At 36.7% G+C, this 13354-nt stretch overlaps 1 long non-coding RNA gene across 11 annotated transcripts in view; it reads right to left on the reverse strand.

Annotated features, from left to right (window-relative positions):
- Nucleotides 10947-13354, reverse strand: part of LOC110396242 — a 32893-nt gene continuing 30485 nt past the window's right edge. For all 11 annotated transcript variants that reach the window (XR_002436879.1, XR_002436872.1, XR_002436878.1 and 8 more), the window contains 2 exons: nucleotides 12642-12858; nucleotides 10947-11647 (listed from right to left, as the gene is read on the reverse strand). This is a non-coding gene — a long non-coding RNA (uncharacterized LOC110396242). The remainder of the gene's footprint in view (nucleotides 11648-12641; nucleotides 12859-13354) is intronic.

A 13354-nucleotide genomic window follows, 5' to 3' on the forward strand; every position in this document is an offset into this window, starting at 1 on the left:
TAAAACCATTTCCCCTCATCCTGTCGCTACATGCCCTTATAAAAAGTCCTTCCCCAGCTTTCCAGTAGGGGAAAAGTACTGGAAGGCCTATTTCTGTGTGTTTCTAGTTTAGTATTTTACATTCCAATAAAATCAGGATTTGGAGATTGGCTTTTGATGTATTCCTGAAGAAAACATGGGACATACTCACCTGAGGATACTGACCTTCATAGTATCCTATGCAATCATCTTTTACATGTTGATCAAATGTTGAAGGAATTTGGCATTTCTCCCTGCTGAAATTCTTATGGCTTTTATTTCTGTTTCTGGCTTAATGCTCAACATTGTTGCTCAGGCCCAAACCTGATCTTGAATTGCAAAAACTGTTTTCTGACAGTAATTCACAGCTTCTGCTGTCAACTTTGCAACTCTAGAAATTGTACTTGCAGCTTGTCTTTCAGGCATTCATCTGCCTTTAACCCATTATAGCACTCCCATCTTCAGGTTACTGTGTAACTGTACAACTTCAGTCTATTTCTTCCATTCCAGATACATAATCAGCTCAACACAGCTTTTGTGCTATTATCCTGGCATCAGTTCCTGGATGACAGTCCCAACTCAGTATCTTATCATTGCAGATTTTTATCCTGCCATTTGATGTGCACTCTGGTATGTGGACATTACAAGCAGCTTTTGCCTGGAATCTCCATGATAGTCTGTGGCTCTCAAGAAAATTTGCATATCGCCACTATTTGGAAAAAAAATTACCTGGTTGAAATTTGAAGCCTCTTTTCCTTCCGCTTCTCTCTGATAAATGATCAAAAGATGATCCGGTATTTTTAATGCCAGAGAAACATGCCCGAAAGAGAAACATATGTGTGAATTCATTTTTAAGTCAGTAGTCATATAGGGTTCATTCTATTAGATCTGTATTTACATTACCTGCTGCAGGATAGGAAATATACTCTCCAGGCAACCCTGCACAGCTGATTATCTTTGATCCTTCCAAGAGTTTTATCACAGAATTGTATCCTGAATTTGGGAAGTTTTCTTCAGATATCAGTTCTCTATTCTTTCCTTGCAACTAATGAGACGAGTCACATCAACTCTACTCCGTTTGAGTCTGAAACTACACTGCAAATAGCTCACAGTTTGAGTTTCTTTAAGACTGTCATATAATATTCTAGATATGGGTTTGCCAAAGTGCAATAGCAGTATTATGCCTTGGTAATTGCTTCTCCCTGGATTTTTGTAACTTCACTTAAGGATAGCAATGCTAATGGTACTACTTCAGTTTTCCAAATACTCAAGAAGAGACTGGCTACTTGTCTTTACCACTTTATGTTTCTGCCTATAAATAAGCAGAAAATTTCCCATTCCTTATTGCTTTAACTCACTTTTGAATGTACTAATGAGTGGGACTGTGCCCACACTGCTTTTCTTTTATGATCTTCATAGCTTACTTTTCAATATTTGGTGTTGTGTTTAAAAATCAAAGAAATGTTTTGAAGTCCTATTAAGAATCTCTTTGTTTTCCTTTGGTAGTTAAGTCACACCCACAGAGTCAGGAATTGCTGCAGAAGGCACCATGTCTACACACCTTCCAGCATGACCACCAGACCTTCATCTTCAGAGAGTCTCCTTGCTGCCATCGTCACTCATTGTCAGGTATTCAGTGGCCACCATGTATGAGGAGTTAGCTCTGACTCTGGGGCTGTGAAATGTGAAATTTGTGATGGATGGCAAACATCAAAGACAAAATACATAAAATTTATGTAACTATCCTTATGCCGTAGTTACCGTAGTATAAGGAAAGGGGTTCAGAATAAAATGCCAAGGATTAGAGTTCTGCGCAAAGTTCTGAAAACCATTCAGCTGCTCTTATATCTGTTCTGTTTTTGTGCTTCCCTATGGTTCATTAAATGAGATAAGTAAGAAGTATTTGCATGATTCACTCTCACACCTGCTGTGTTGCTGTTCTGTTTTGGAAAACTCTTCTTGCTCTTCAGTTTCAGGGATTTTGATATTATCAAAAATGTATTAACATGTGTTTAGGCCAACTGCAGGCCTTCGTTTTGCAATAGAAGACATGGAGTTTTGTGACAGTATATGACTTCTGTGAAATTCCCTCCTTGGTCTGAACTGAGTCCAGAGAAATGACCCTGCCTTTCACAGGCAGCTTTATTTATTTATTTATTTGCATTGAAGTTCCATCTTCTTTAAGTTATCATCCTGTTCTCCATCTGATGCTGATATCTAAGAAAGAAGATGTCTTATTATCTGTTGCTGTGTGATACAGCTGGCAGCATGACGTGGAACGTGTTTCTAACTTTTGAAAGGAATTAACGGGCAATACTGATATGCTCAAGGCAACCTGTATTGAAAAGGACAGAAAAGAGAGGGTATCAGATCTTTTGCAACTTAATTAACTATCTGGAGACACGTGATCCAGTTCTTTGCAATACAGTGAAGGAAAACACATGCCAGATTCTCAGGCATGCTAACGACAGGCACAAAATAAGTGCATAGGAGTTAGTTATTCAAATCTCAGGTGGTCAGTACAGTTTTTTTTCTAGTCAGTAGAAGGAAATAGGTATCTATTTTATTTTATCCTAAGATTTATCTTATACCTAGACAGGTGACTGAGATATGGGACAGGATTCACTCTCTGCATGGATCTGTTTCTTGTCAAGATTCTTGAAGAAATTAAGCTTAGAGAACTTAGAGGTCACTTACATCCACAGTCTCATTTCTGTTGCTATTTTGTAATAAAAGGCCTTTAGAACTGAAGAAAATGATGTTATTTAAAACTGACAGTCTTTCACCCTCAAACTTTTTTTTTTAACATTATCAGAATAGATATTTTGCCTCCCATTCAAGAGTGTGTCTGTACTTGAGAAGGGCATGATGCTTCACACACACATGATTAAATCCTTCCAATTTTCAAATTTTTGTCTGCAGAGGAAAAAGAGATGTCTTTGATGCTCTTTAGTGTGAATCTCCTGACAAAAGAGCTGGGTTAGGATCTGACTGTTCCTCTTAAAAGTATGTTTCAGTGGAAGTACACACACATTCTGTCTGTGCAAATGGAAGAGGAGAAAAGTGCACACAACGTCTGTTGCAGGCAGTTATAAATATTACAGTAGTCTAATTTTCCTAGGAATTATGCCTAAAGCAAGGCCCCTGGCTTACAAATGAAGAAGGATAAAAACAGCCTAATACTATTCCTCTGAATCACAGATTTCCTATGTTCTTCCTTTATGTTTCTATCACCAAATTCCTAAGAAAAATCAAAGTGAAGTTTCTTTATCATTACTTATGATTTTTCATTCTCAGTTTTGTATGTCTGAATGATTGCTTCACAGCAGTGATAAAATAAATCTGTGTGAACGATTGGTCCAGGTGGCACAAGCAAGAAATTGTGGGATTTAAGAAGGAAAGCCCAATGTGAATTTTCAATGACATCTGTAGAAAATGGTTTCATAATATAGATTTTAATGAAATATATTATTTAATTATTACTATTACTGTTCAGGTTATTTCTCTGTTTCAGCTACCTGGGGGATAAAAATCCTGAAGGTCTGAGCACAGTTTCACATCACATCACTTACTGCTAATTTCCCATACAGTGTGGTATTCTGGGATAGACTCTGAAGCATTTTTCAATGGTTAGTTCTGCTCAGTTCGCTAAGAGTCATGTGCTATAAAGTACTTTTTAAAGTTCCTATCAGCATGATAGATGAAATATTTTGAAACTGAAATAAATCAGAATCAATAAGCTCATTTCCATTTTTCTCACAGATCTTCAAAAGACAGAAGATGTAATAGCAATGAAAAAATAATTTTTAAGTGTTCGTTCAATTTAGTATTTTTTCAAGGGCAGTTCAATTAGACCTGACATTCAGAAGGCACCAGTTGAACTTAATTTCTAATATGTCAATATTGATATATATTTGCTTGCTTATAGACTCAAAATATAAATAAAATCTCAGAATATTATTGTAAAGCAGAATTATATCTGTTTTGAAAACCACTATATTGAGGCAAAGATATTTTAAATAGATATTTTAAAAATGGACTTCCCAAGATGATGAAGAATGCTCCTTTTCAGAATTTCAATTCCAGAAGGAAACATATGAAGAAAAATATATTTTATTAGTTCTACTCATTATCATTTAATTATATGGTAATTTTTTTTCTTCAATGAGAAAATTTATTACTCGATTGAAGTACACATATATGTTGATAATAGAATTGAACTTTCTTAAAAACTGATGCTTTCAGCATTAATAATGTGGCTTCTGTCATAGCCTACATTTAGGACAAAGAAGAAATGAAATGAAATTAAAGTATGAATGAGAATAATGTTGATAAATGTTACTTTTAAACAGTTTTACTTTGACTTAAATTATAAGCTACTGAGTACACCAGCAATGGTGTTTCATTGATTGGGATGTAATTATCTAGGGAGAAAGACTTTTGGGAATTCATAGCAACTCCTTAGCACGTTTTACTGGATTTATGCCAGCATGAAGGATTTGTTAATGAACTGCTAATCCAACTCTGCTCACTATCTGCTCAAGGTTTAAAATGCAAGTCTGGCTAAATATCAGCTAAAATTGTTAGGACCAAGAGCATCTCAGAAAGTGGGAAAGTAATAGGATGGATTTTACTGTCTATTATTTGTATTTACGCTCTTTTCATGCTTAATTACTTGCAATCACTGCACACTGAAGACTTTTTTGAAAACACAAGAAAGAGTGTTCAATAGAAAAAGTGAGATTAAATGAAGACAAGGAGTTTCTGCTGGTAAAACATTCAAATAATGAGAATTTTTAGATAGTAGAAAAGTCTTGTAAAGGCAGAGGGAGAAACATCATTGTCTGGGTCACGTCCAATTAAATTTGAAAATATTAGAAAATGTTCTCCTCAGAATGAGAAATGGATATAAATGATATTTTTCATAACTAGTTTCTATTATTCTCAAAGATATTTCCCAGGCAAGAAATTTGGTTTGTTTCCAATCGTTTCTACAATTGTTTCATTGCCTTAAAGAATTAAGGAACAGAAAGTTACAACATTTATATAGACTTTGAAACTGGAAATGGAAAGAAGATTAATCATAGTCTAATACAGACCTCCTTAAATGGTGTCCTCTAAAGGTTAATCTGAAGCACAGACAGGAATATCTTTTACCATTTCTAAGATAAGGAGCGAATAATGGCTAGATTAAGCTTCAAACGTAGGGCCTTGTTTTCCCTATCATTATCTGTACAATTGTAAAAATGTTTCTACCATTCTTCAGAATCTGCATTCATGCTAGTAGTCATGATATTTTTTGTATTGTTGTCACTGAGGGAAGAGGAGCTAGCTGGAATGACTCCCAGTTTTACACTTACTGTGCAAAACCAGGGATATTATAAATAAGTAAAGAGAAGCTACTGTAATCAGTTGCCAACTGATAAACCAGGCCACTTCATGGAGGAAACATATATAAGGAAACACAAAGCCAAAACAAAAATGAGAATAATATATGATATTTAAAACAAGTTTGTTCGTTTGTTTTAAATTCTTCTATTTTTACGTAGGCAAACAGAGAAAATGTTATTTCTTTCATTGTTTTTTACATTCTTAAATTTTGTTTCTTTCTACAAGAGAGGGAAAATAGCTTTTAAAAAGTAAGAAGAAAGTTGTTTTCTCCATTAATAATTAAAACAAGAATTTGTAAACAATTTTAACAAAAAAAATCTAAATACATATGCAAAAAAAAAAACAAAACAGTCTTCTTTTTCCTTTTTTAACCCATTAGGAAATTATCTTTTGAATAGTTCCACTGTTCTAGTAACATGCAATCCAATGATCATGATCTACAATAGCAAACACATTACTAGTAAAACACTCCAGAGATTTAATCTTGGATAGCAGCAGTGCTTCCCAAGAAGCAGGAAGCTCTTTTCTGCTTCACCACTAATTCCTTCCAGTGCTGACATGGTGCTTGCAAAGCTTAGCAGTGACCCTGATTCAGAATTTTCCTCTATCACCCTCAATCTCAAAACCTGGTGACAGCAATTCAAAGCACCCTCAGTTGTTCATGAACATTTTATCAGACAGTTTTTCCAGCTGACAGACTTCTTTCCTGAGGCTTAACTAGGTCGGCCACTGGCATTGTAATGCATGTCTGGATCTGAACTCCGTGTCCCTGCCCTGTGTCTGCTTGCTGTAAAGAATCACATGCTCAGAAATACCCTCAGAAAAATCTTTCCAGAGTGAACTGTTGATCTGGAATCATAATGCACTGGCTATATCAGTACTATCTCTTCAGCATACTACTTCAGCATATCTGATGAGTATAGAAAGAAGTTAATGATTGCGAGAACAACTGTCAGAAATATGGTTACTTCCTCTTTTTGTTACTTTTTATTTATTTACTCATTCTTTTAATGGAGAGAGAAAGAAAAGGAAGGGAAAAAGAGGGAGAGAAAAGAAACAGAAGGTTTTCAAAATAGCATCTTTTTTTTTAACTCAGTCTCACATTTCCAATTATAAAGCCTTATCTGTCAGCTCAAAGGATTAGCCTAACATGCTGGTGTGGAATCAAATATATCTCTTTGCTAATAAACAGAGAAGAACAGGTGAAAGAAGGACTTTACAGCTGTGAAAAGTTACCTTGGCAGTAAACCAGAAAAACTAGGAAAGTAAGGATGAGCAAAAGTAGATGTAAAATATTTTTCAAAATATATTTTCACATTGTGTTCATACTCCTCACAAATAGAATGAAATATTGGATTACTGATTCCTGTTCTATAAGACAAGCAGCTTTTATAACTCTGTTAAAGTTACGTGTAGTTCAGATAGCTACATTCAACGTATTTTTTTTAAATAAGATAAGGATTTAAACCAAAACAGGTCATTTTCATGGATGGCAAATTGTTCATTGTTATATATGTCATATTCAAGACGACTTTCAATTATAAGAGCTTTAATTTTTTAAGACCTCTTCCTGTCTAAAATAATAGAGATCTCTTCCTGTTTAAAATAGCACATAAGCCTATCTAAACTCTTTAGATTCTTTTTTCCTCCTAGTTTTTTTGGAGTGCTCCCAGGGGAGGAAAAAAAGAAAGGGGAAGGGGATAGACTTTGCTTGTACCATTCAGACAACTGGAGATAAACATCATATAATATGGGGAGAGACCTTTAATGAATATTGATTGTTTGCATAAAGACCACTGGTCTTTCTTTTTAGTTAAGCTTCAATATATTTACTTGCTGCTGAGACAGGCCATCAGGGAGCTAATTTGTACTTGCTTAACATTTACATACTTTGTGAACACTACAGACCCAGGAAATTGGAAAATATGTTTCAAAGCTTAAAATAATCTCTTCCCCTAGCAACTGCTTCGGGAAATGAGACCTTTCAATTTGATTCAAAAATTGTTTATGCTCCTAATGGTAATTACATCAGCATTTGATCAAGATTCTTTCTCTCTTTCCAGCAATCATGTAAAGGGTAACTGTAAAGCACACAAAGTATAACCACAAGCACGGAAAAGCCACAAAAGGTTCAATTCAGAAATTAGATTTTCAATGTTTGTGGCACATTCTGTGATTATGTCTAGATTAAATACAGGCCGGAACTGTGTTTTTCTATTATGGTAACACATAATCTGCAAACAACCAAGATAACGTGCATTCAACTACAGACTGAATTCAGCCCACAGAAAGAACCAACCCTTTATGCCACTCCTGATACCTCTTTGCCAGGGCTCCCTTACACTTGCACAAGTCTGATCTTTGCTGTTGTTTCAGTGGGGGCTGTTAAACCTCCTTTCTCTTTGATGTACAATGTTGGTACAAAACTATTGGTGTTTATTAGGGGCATAAAGAATAATCCATACAGTTCTTCTTAATCCCATCCTTCTTTCCTGTTCTGCAAATATCACCAGTTACTAAAACCACAATATGTACTGTAATCTAATTTTACACGAAGATATAATACTAACAGAGTTATATAATTGAATAACGTAGGTTTAAAAGGACTTGTGTAGATTAGCTTGGTCAATCAGTCAAAGCAGAGACAAAGTTACAGAAGGTTGTTCAGAGGTTCATTCAGTCAAGTTCTGAATGACTGCATGGATGGAGATGCCCCATGTCTCTTTGGGTTTTGCGCTGTTTGACTATCTTCATGGTGAACATTTTTTTTCTTACACTGAATCAATTTTTTCCCTGTTTTAACTTGGGTCTGTTAACCATTATTCTTTTGCTGTATGTGTTTAAAAACAGCCTTGCTCTGATTTCTGTATATCTCCCCTTCAGACTGCAGAAGACTGCAATAAAATCTCCCCCGAATACCATTTTTCAGATTGAACAAACCAATTTTTCTCCATGTCTGATTATGCAATATGTGATCCCCTGGAGAACACTCCACTGAACTACCTCCAGCATGTCCATGTCTCTCTGGGCCCATACCTGGGCCCACCACTCCAGATGTATTTCAGCAGTGCTGAACAGAGGGAAGAACTGGCTTCCTTGACCAGCAGGCAACAATCTCCTTCTTGCAGCTCAATATACAGTTGGCTTTCAGCACCACAAGTGAATGTTGCTGGCTCATAGTCAACTGTTTATCCACCAAGACTCCCAGATCCCTTTCTGCAAAGCCTTCCAGCTGGCTGGCTTCCAGTCTTTACTGGTGCTTGTGGTTATTCCTCTCCAGAGACAGAATTTTGCATTTCACTTTGTTCCAGTCAGTCCATTTCTCCAGCTTGATGAGATCCCTTTGAGTTGCAGTCCTGCCATCCAGTATGTTGACAGTTCCATCCATCTGGATTATGTTTGTGAATTAACTTTCTGAGACTGCACTTAAATATTTATGGGCTCCAGCTTATTTCTTGAAGAACACCAGGTACCCAGCTATGACTTGGACTTTGTACTACTTGCATCTACCCTTTGAGGTCGATGGTCCATTTTTTCTGTTTTTAAGTGTTATTAATATAATTTTAGTCTTACAATCCCCTAGTGTTTAAATAATAAACAGACAAACAAATAAAACCAAATTGAGGAAAGAATGAGAAACAAGGAAATAAAGAAATAATAACATACCATTCATGTGTTAGACCTGAAAATCCTAATTTCCTATACTTGGCTTTCTCAGACAAATTTTCTCTTTTCCAGAAAACATTGACAACTATGCTGTCACACTCTAACATATAAGGAAAGACAAAGAAAGGACAAATAATTTTTCTTTTGAAGTTAATTCTTAAAAGTGGATCTTCCAAAGGGTTATCTAAGTTCATGACTCCTGGATGCAAACTGCAGGAATTTTCTACTCTTATTTTTTTTTTAAAGAAATTTGGCAAAGCAAAAATGTTCAGAGCTGTTATTCCTTTCTTCACAAGCTACCTCTGATAAAAGCTCTCTTTAACCAATATGTAAATGTGTATTGCTGCATAATGAAGGATTAAAAAAATGAGGCCAAACCTGTCCAGTTTATTTTTTCCAGCCAGCCTTGTATAAATGAAGTGGTGATCTAGAAGAAGTTGGTCTTTTCATTTAAACTGGTACTGTTCCAGAAGACTGCATATGAATAGAAATATTTATTGAAGGTGAAATATTCCAGACTTAAACAGAAACAGCAAATTCCTGAATAGAAATTAGTATTTAATTGTATATTTGATTTTTTATACAGTGTTCCTTAAATCATAAATTATTTTTATCTGTTTCAAAAACTGAAGTTATGTCACTCCTTTGATGTTTTTGGAAAACTTACTTTAGCATTCATTAATCATCAGTCAGAGAGCTTATAATCACTTTTTTGTAATTGATTTTTCACCCAGTTTACATTAAATGTTTAACCCCCTTTTTCTCCAAGAGTGGTTTAGATTGATAGCTGAGAGATGCTCAGAACTGAGCATAGGAGAGGTCTTATAAAAGTTTAGTAAAGAGATATGATCCAATTTTTGAGTTTAATATTTGAGTGTAAATCTATGCATTTCATTTGAAAATTGAAAATTCACAGGTAATGTATTTATGTTGACTTAAAGTGGAGTTGCAAATATACAAAAAAAAAGATGAGTCTTTCAGCAATCTTGAAACCTGTTCTCAAATTCCTTTATCAAAAAAGAAAGCACAGATACATATTTTTCGCTGTTCACAGAGCCGTGCTTAGCCAGTGTATCAAAATGCATACAACTACTTGCCATATCTTGAGTGAGCACTGTACTGCACAGTCCCCGTGCCCTGGTTTCAGCACATACAGTGCTAATTGTACACCAGTGCATGGTTGTTGCTGAGCGATGGGTACACTCCTGGGGCCAAGTGAGGCTGCATGGCAGAGTAGAGCCACCGTCATGATGGTGCTGAGCAAAGGCCAGCCATAGGACAGGGCCGGGCCACATGGGGCTTTTAGGCTGCAGGTTGGACATGCCTGACCTACAAAATTAAATCGTTACATCTCCCTTGTTTTCCAACATAGATCAACAAGCACAATCCTAAATTATTTATAGATGAGGTTTCACGGCTACACAGGCCAGAGACCATACTCTCAACCAGCAGTTTCTGTGTGGCTATAATATTTTGTCAGCTAAGGGTGCTGTCGATGGTTTACGGGTGTTCGGCCCAGTTCCGTGACAAATGGGGCGGGGGACCCACGGACCCACGGCCCGGGAAAAGGCAAAAAGGGAAAGATGGTAGGGAGATGGGCCTGAGAACAAACCAGCAGCAAAAATCTGAGGAGAAACAAACTAATTTACTAAATAAGATTTCGGAATGCAAAATAACACAATATAATACAATATAATTACAGTTTAAGCTGATAAATCCAATACAGTGAGAGAGAATGTCCAAAATTAAAGTAGGCCTTACTCTGATACCGACAGTGAGACGGCTGGGGAGAGAGATGCTGCTGGGACAAGAGACGGGTGGAAAGAGAAAAAGGTCTCATGATCTGCAAGTTTTTATCTTTCCCTGTGACTGGAAAATGGTTAACAGGGTCACAAAGTCCTCTGGGGAATGTAGTAGTTCTTCTCTTCTGAGAACCAGGTACATATACTACATGATGTTATGATGTGGAATACCAGTATCCAAAAATCATAAAACGATAACAGGTGCTTATTAATGTTTGTGGCCATTACTGACACAGACACAGCCCTAGGGCCTTTCTTACAAAATCTCCAAGTGCACAACAAGGCCAAAACACCGCTGATGAAGAGGATTTTTGAGTCCAAAGTCTCTCTGTGCCAGAGCATTTTTCGCAACAGCAGGAAGAGTGGTTTTATGGAACTTGAAGTGTCATCTTTGCATATCCATTAAAAGCAAGCCCTAGCTTTGTTCTTCTCTGATATACTATGTTACAGTTGTGCTATGAGGATATCCTCCGCCTCACTTTTCTGTCCAGAGTGGTTGTATTTAACCCATGCTTGTAGATGCTCACACAGGCCTTCCTGCTCTGCTTTTACTCAGGGATCAACACCAGCAGCCACAGATGCTTTTCCTGTTGAGGCATCCCTCATCTCTGTTCTGAGCTGTCTTCGCATGCAGTGAATTGAGTGAATTTATCCTTTTCTCCCTCATCCACTTCCTCCTGGGGAAGAGATCCCAAACATAGCCTCATCATCTCTCCCTGTTCTTGCACATCAGGAGCCGCATTCTGTTTATCACCAAGAAAGCTTCCTTCCTGTTTTGGAAGCAGAGATTTCAGATGAATCATAGATTAAACCTGGAGATCTGCTGTATAATCAACCACTACTGATTTATGGCATTGCTTTGTACTGCTAGCCAGTTATTTGCCTCCCCCAAAACTATAGTCAAATTCTGTCAGATTCTTTTCCTGAGACAGATGCTCATTCTGGAATATATTTACAAGGTTTGAAACTCAGCATGTAATTTCATAAAGCAATACGGAGTAAAATATATGCCAAACATCCACTGTGAGCAGACATGAGCACTGGTCCTTGGAATTTGTATAAGTTCCAGTTTAGGGAGATAATGAATTTAAATGGTACAGACCCACAGACATCAACAGGATTTACCAGACACAGAACAGTTGTAGTGATGTACATAAACTGTATTTTATGGTTTTATAAGCTAAGAATTGGCAGGTTCTGTTAGCTAGCCCTAAGTAAGAGTGATTTTGAGTTATGTGTAGAACTGCCCATAGTGCTCAGCAAACCACACACTCTCCTTTAATCAGTGTTGTGAAATTTGCAGGGGCTGTCAGTCACCATGAGAAGGGTACTTGGGGAGCAATAACAAATTAAGAAAGAAAGAAAATACAGTGAAAAGATGTGACAGTGATATTAACAATTATATGAGGATGGGAAATGGAACAAGGCCTACTACACTTCTATTGTTGTCTTGAAACTTCAGCAAGAAAGCCCATCTATTTATATATTGCAGTAATTAGCAATTTCCAGTCTTCACACAGTGTTTTCAGAGTTGGGCTTAGAGCTGCTCCATTTCAGTTTGTGAAAGTACAGTCATCTGCCAAGTCTGTACTCAGTTCCCACAATGTGAAAGTGGAGAAACTCCAGATTTTGTCCTGTGCAATTGGCAGCTCCCTCTGAATCACTCTGTAATTTTCATAGTTAAGTGTATCAAGTTAACCTTGTACTTCTGAAAGTCAGCTTATGTGCTCCTTTTCCCCTCCAGCATGTCATACAGTAGCATACCTGTATTCAATGATGGAGAGGGGCTGGGGATGTTCTCTCCAAGTTGCAACTAACTAGTCCTGTGCTGTCATTCACTCTCTCCAGATGAAAAGCAGATGAGACTTTGAGTGTCTGTACCTTTGGTGCCAGGTGATACACAAAAGAATGAAGGCAAGCGTTTTAATTTTGGATGCCCTGGTCATTCAAGTCACCTTGTCCTTGCATAGCAGTTTCAAAACTGCAAAAAAAAAAAAAAATTAGATTGCTTATATAACATCTTACTAATGTTACTGATACATAAATAATAGCCCTGGCTGAGAGGTGTACGCAAAGCCTCAACTTCACTGTATTTCCACCATAAAACCGGAATATCTTTGTAGCTTGGTCAGACGCCATGCAACTTTTCAGTAGCTTGAAATGCAGAAAAAAAAATACTTTTTGAAATCTGTTTATGCAGTTCTCAAAAGTAGAAACACAACGAGGTCAATTTCTAGTATCTGAAAATTAAAATCTTTTTATGTGAAAGGTTAACAGGGCTACCCACTGAAAAACCAGTAACGTGTCATCTGACATTATCTCTTTAAATTTCAAAGTGTCCTGTAAATCAGATTCCTTTCAACAATCAAGTGTTTTTCAACCTTATTGAAAGGTTTTGCTGCTAAAGTAATGTTTGTCCTCAGCATTAGCAGATAACACACATCATGTTTTTCCCACCAGTGCTGACTCTTTGTCAA

The sequence above is a fragment of the Numida meleagris genome, chromosome 3 (assembly GCF_002078875.1).
Source record: "Numida meleagris isolate 19003 breed g44 Domestic line chromosome 3, NumMel1.0, whole genome shotgun sequence".
Classification (NCBI taxonomy): Eukaryota; Metazoa; Chordata; class Aves; order Galliformes; family Numididae; genus Numida; species Numida meleagris.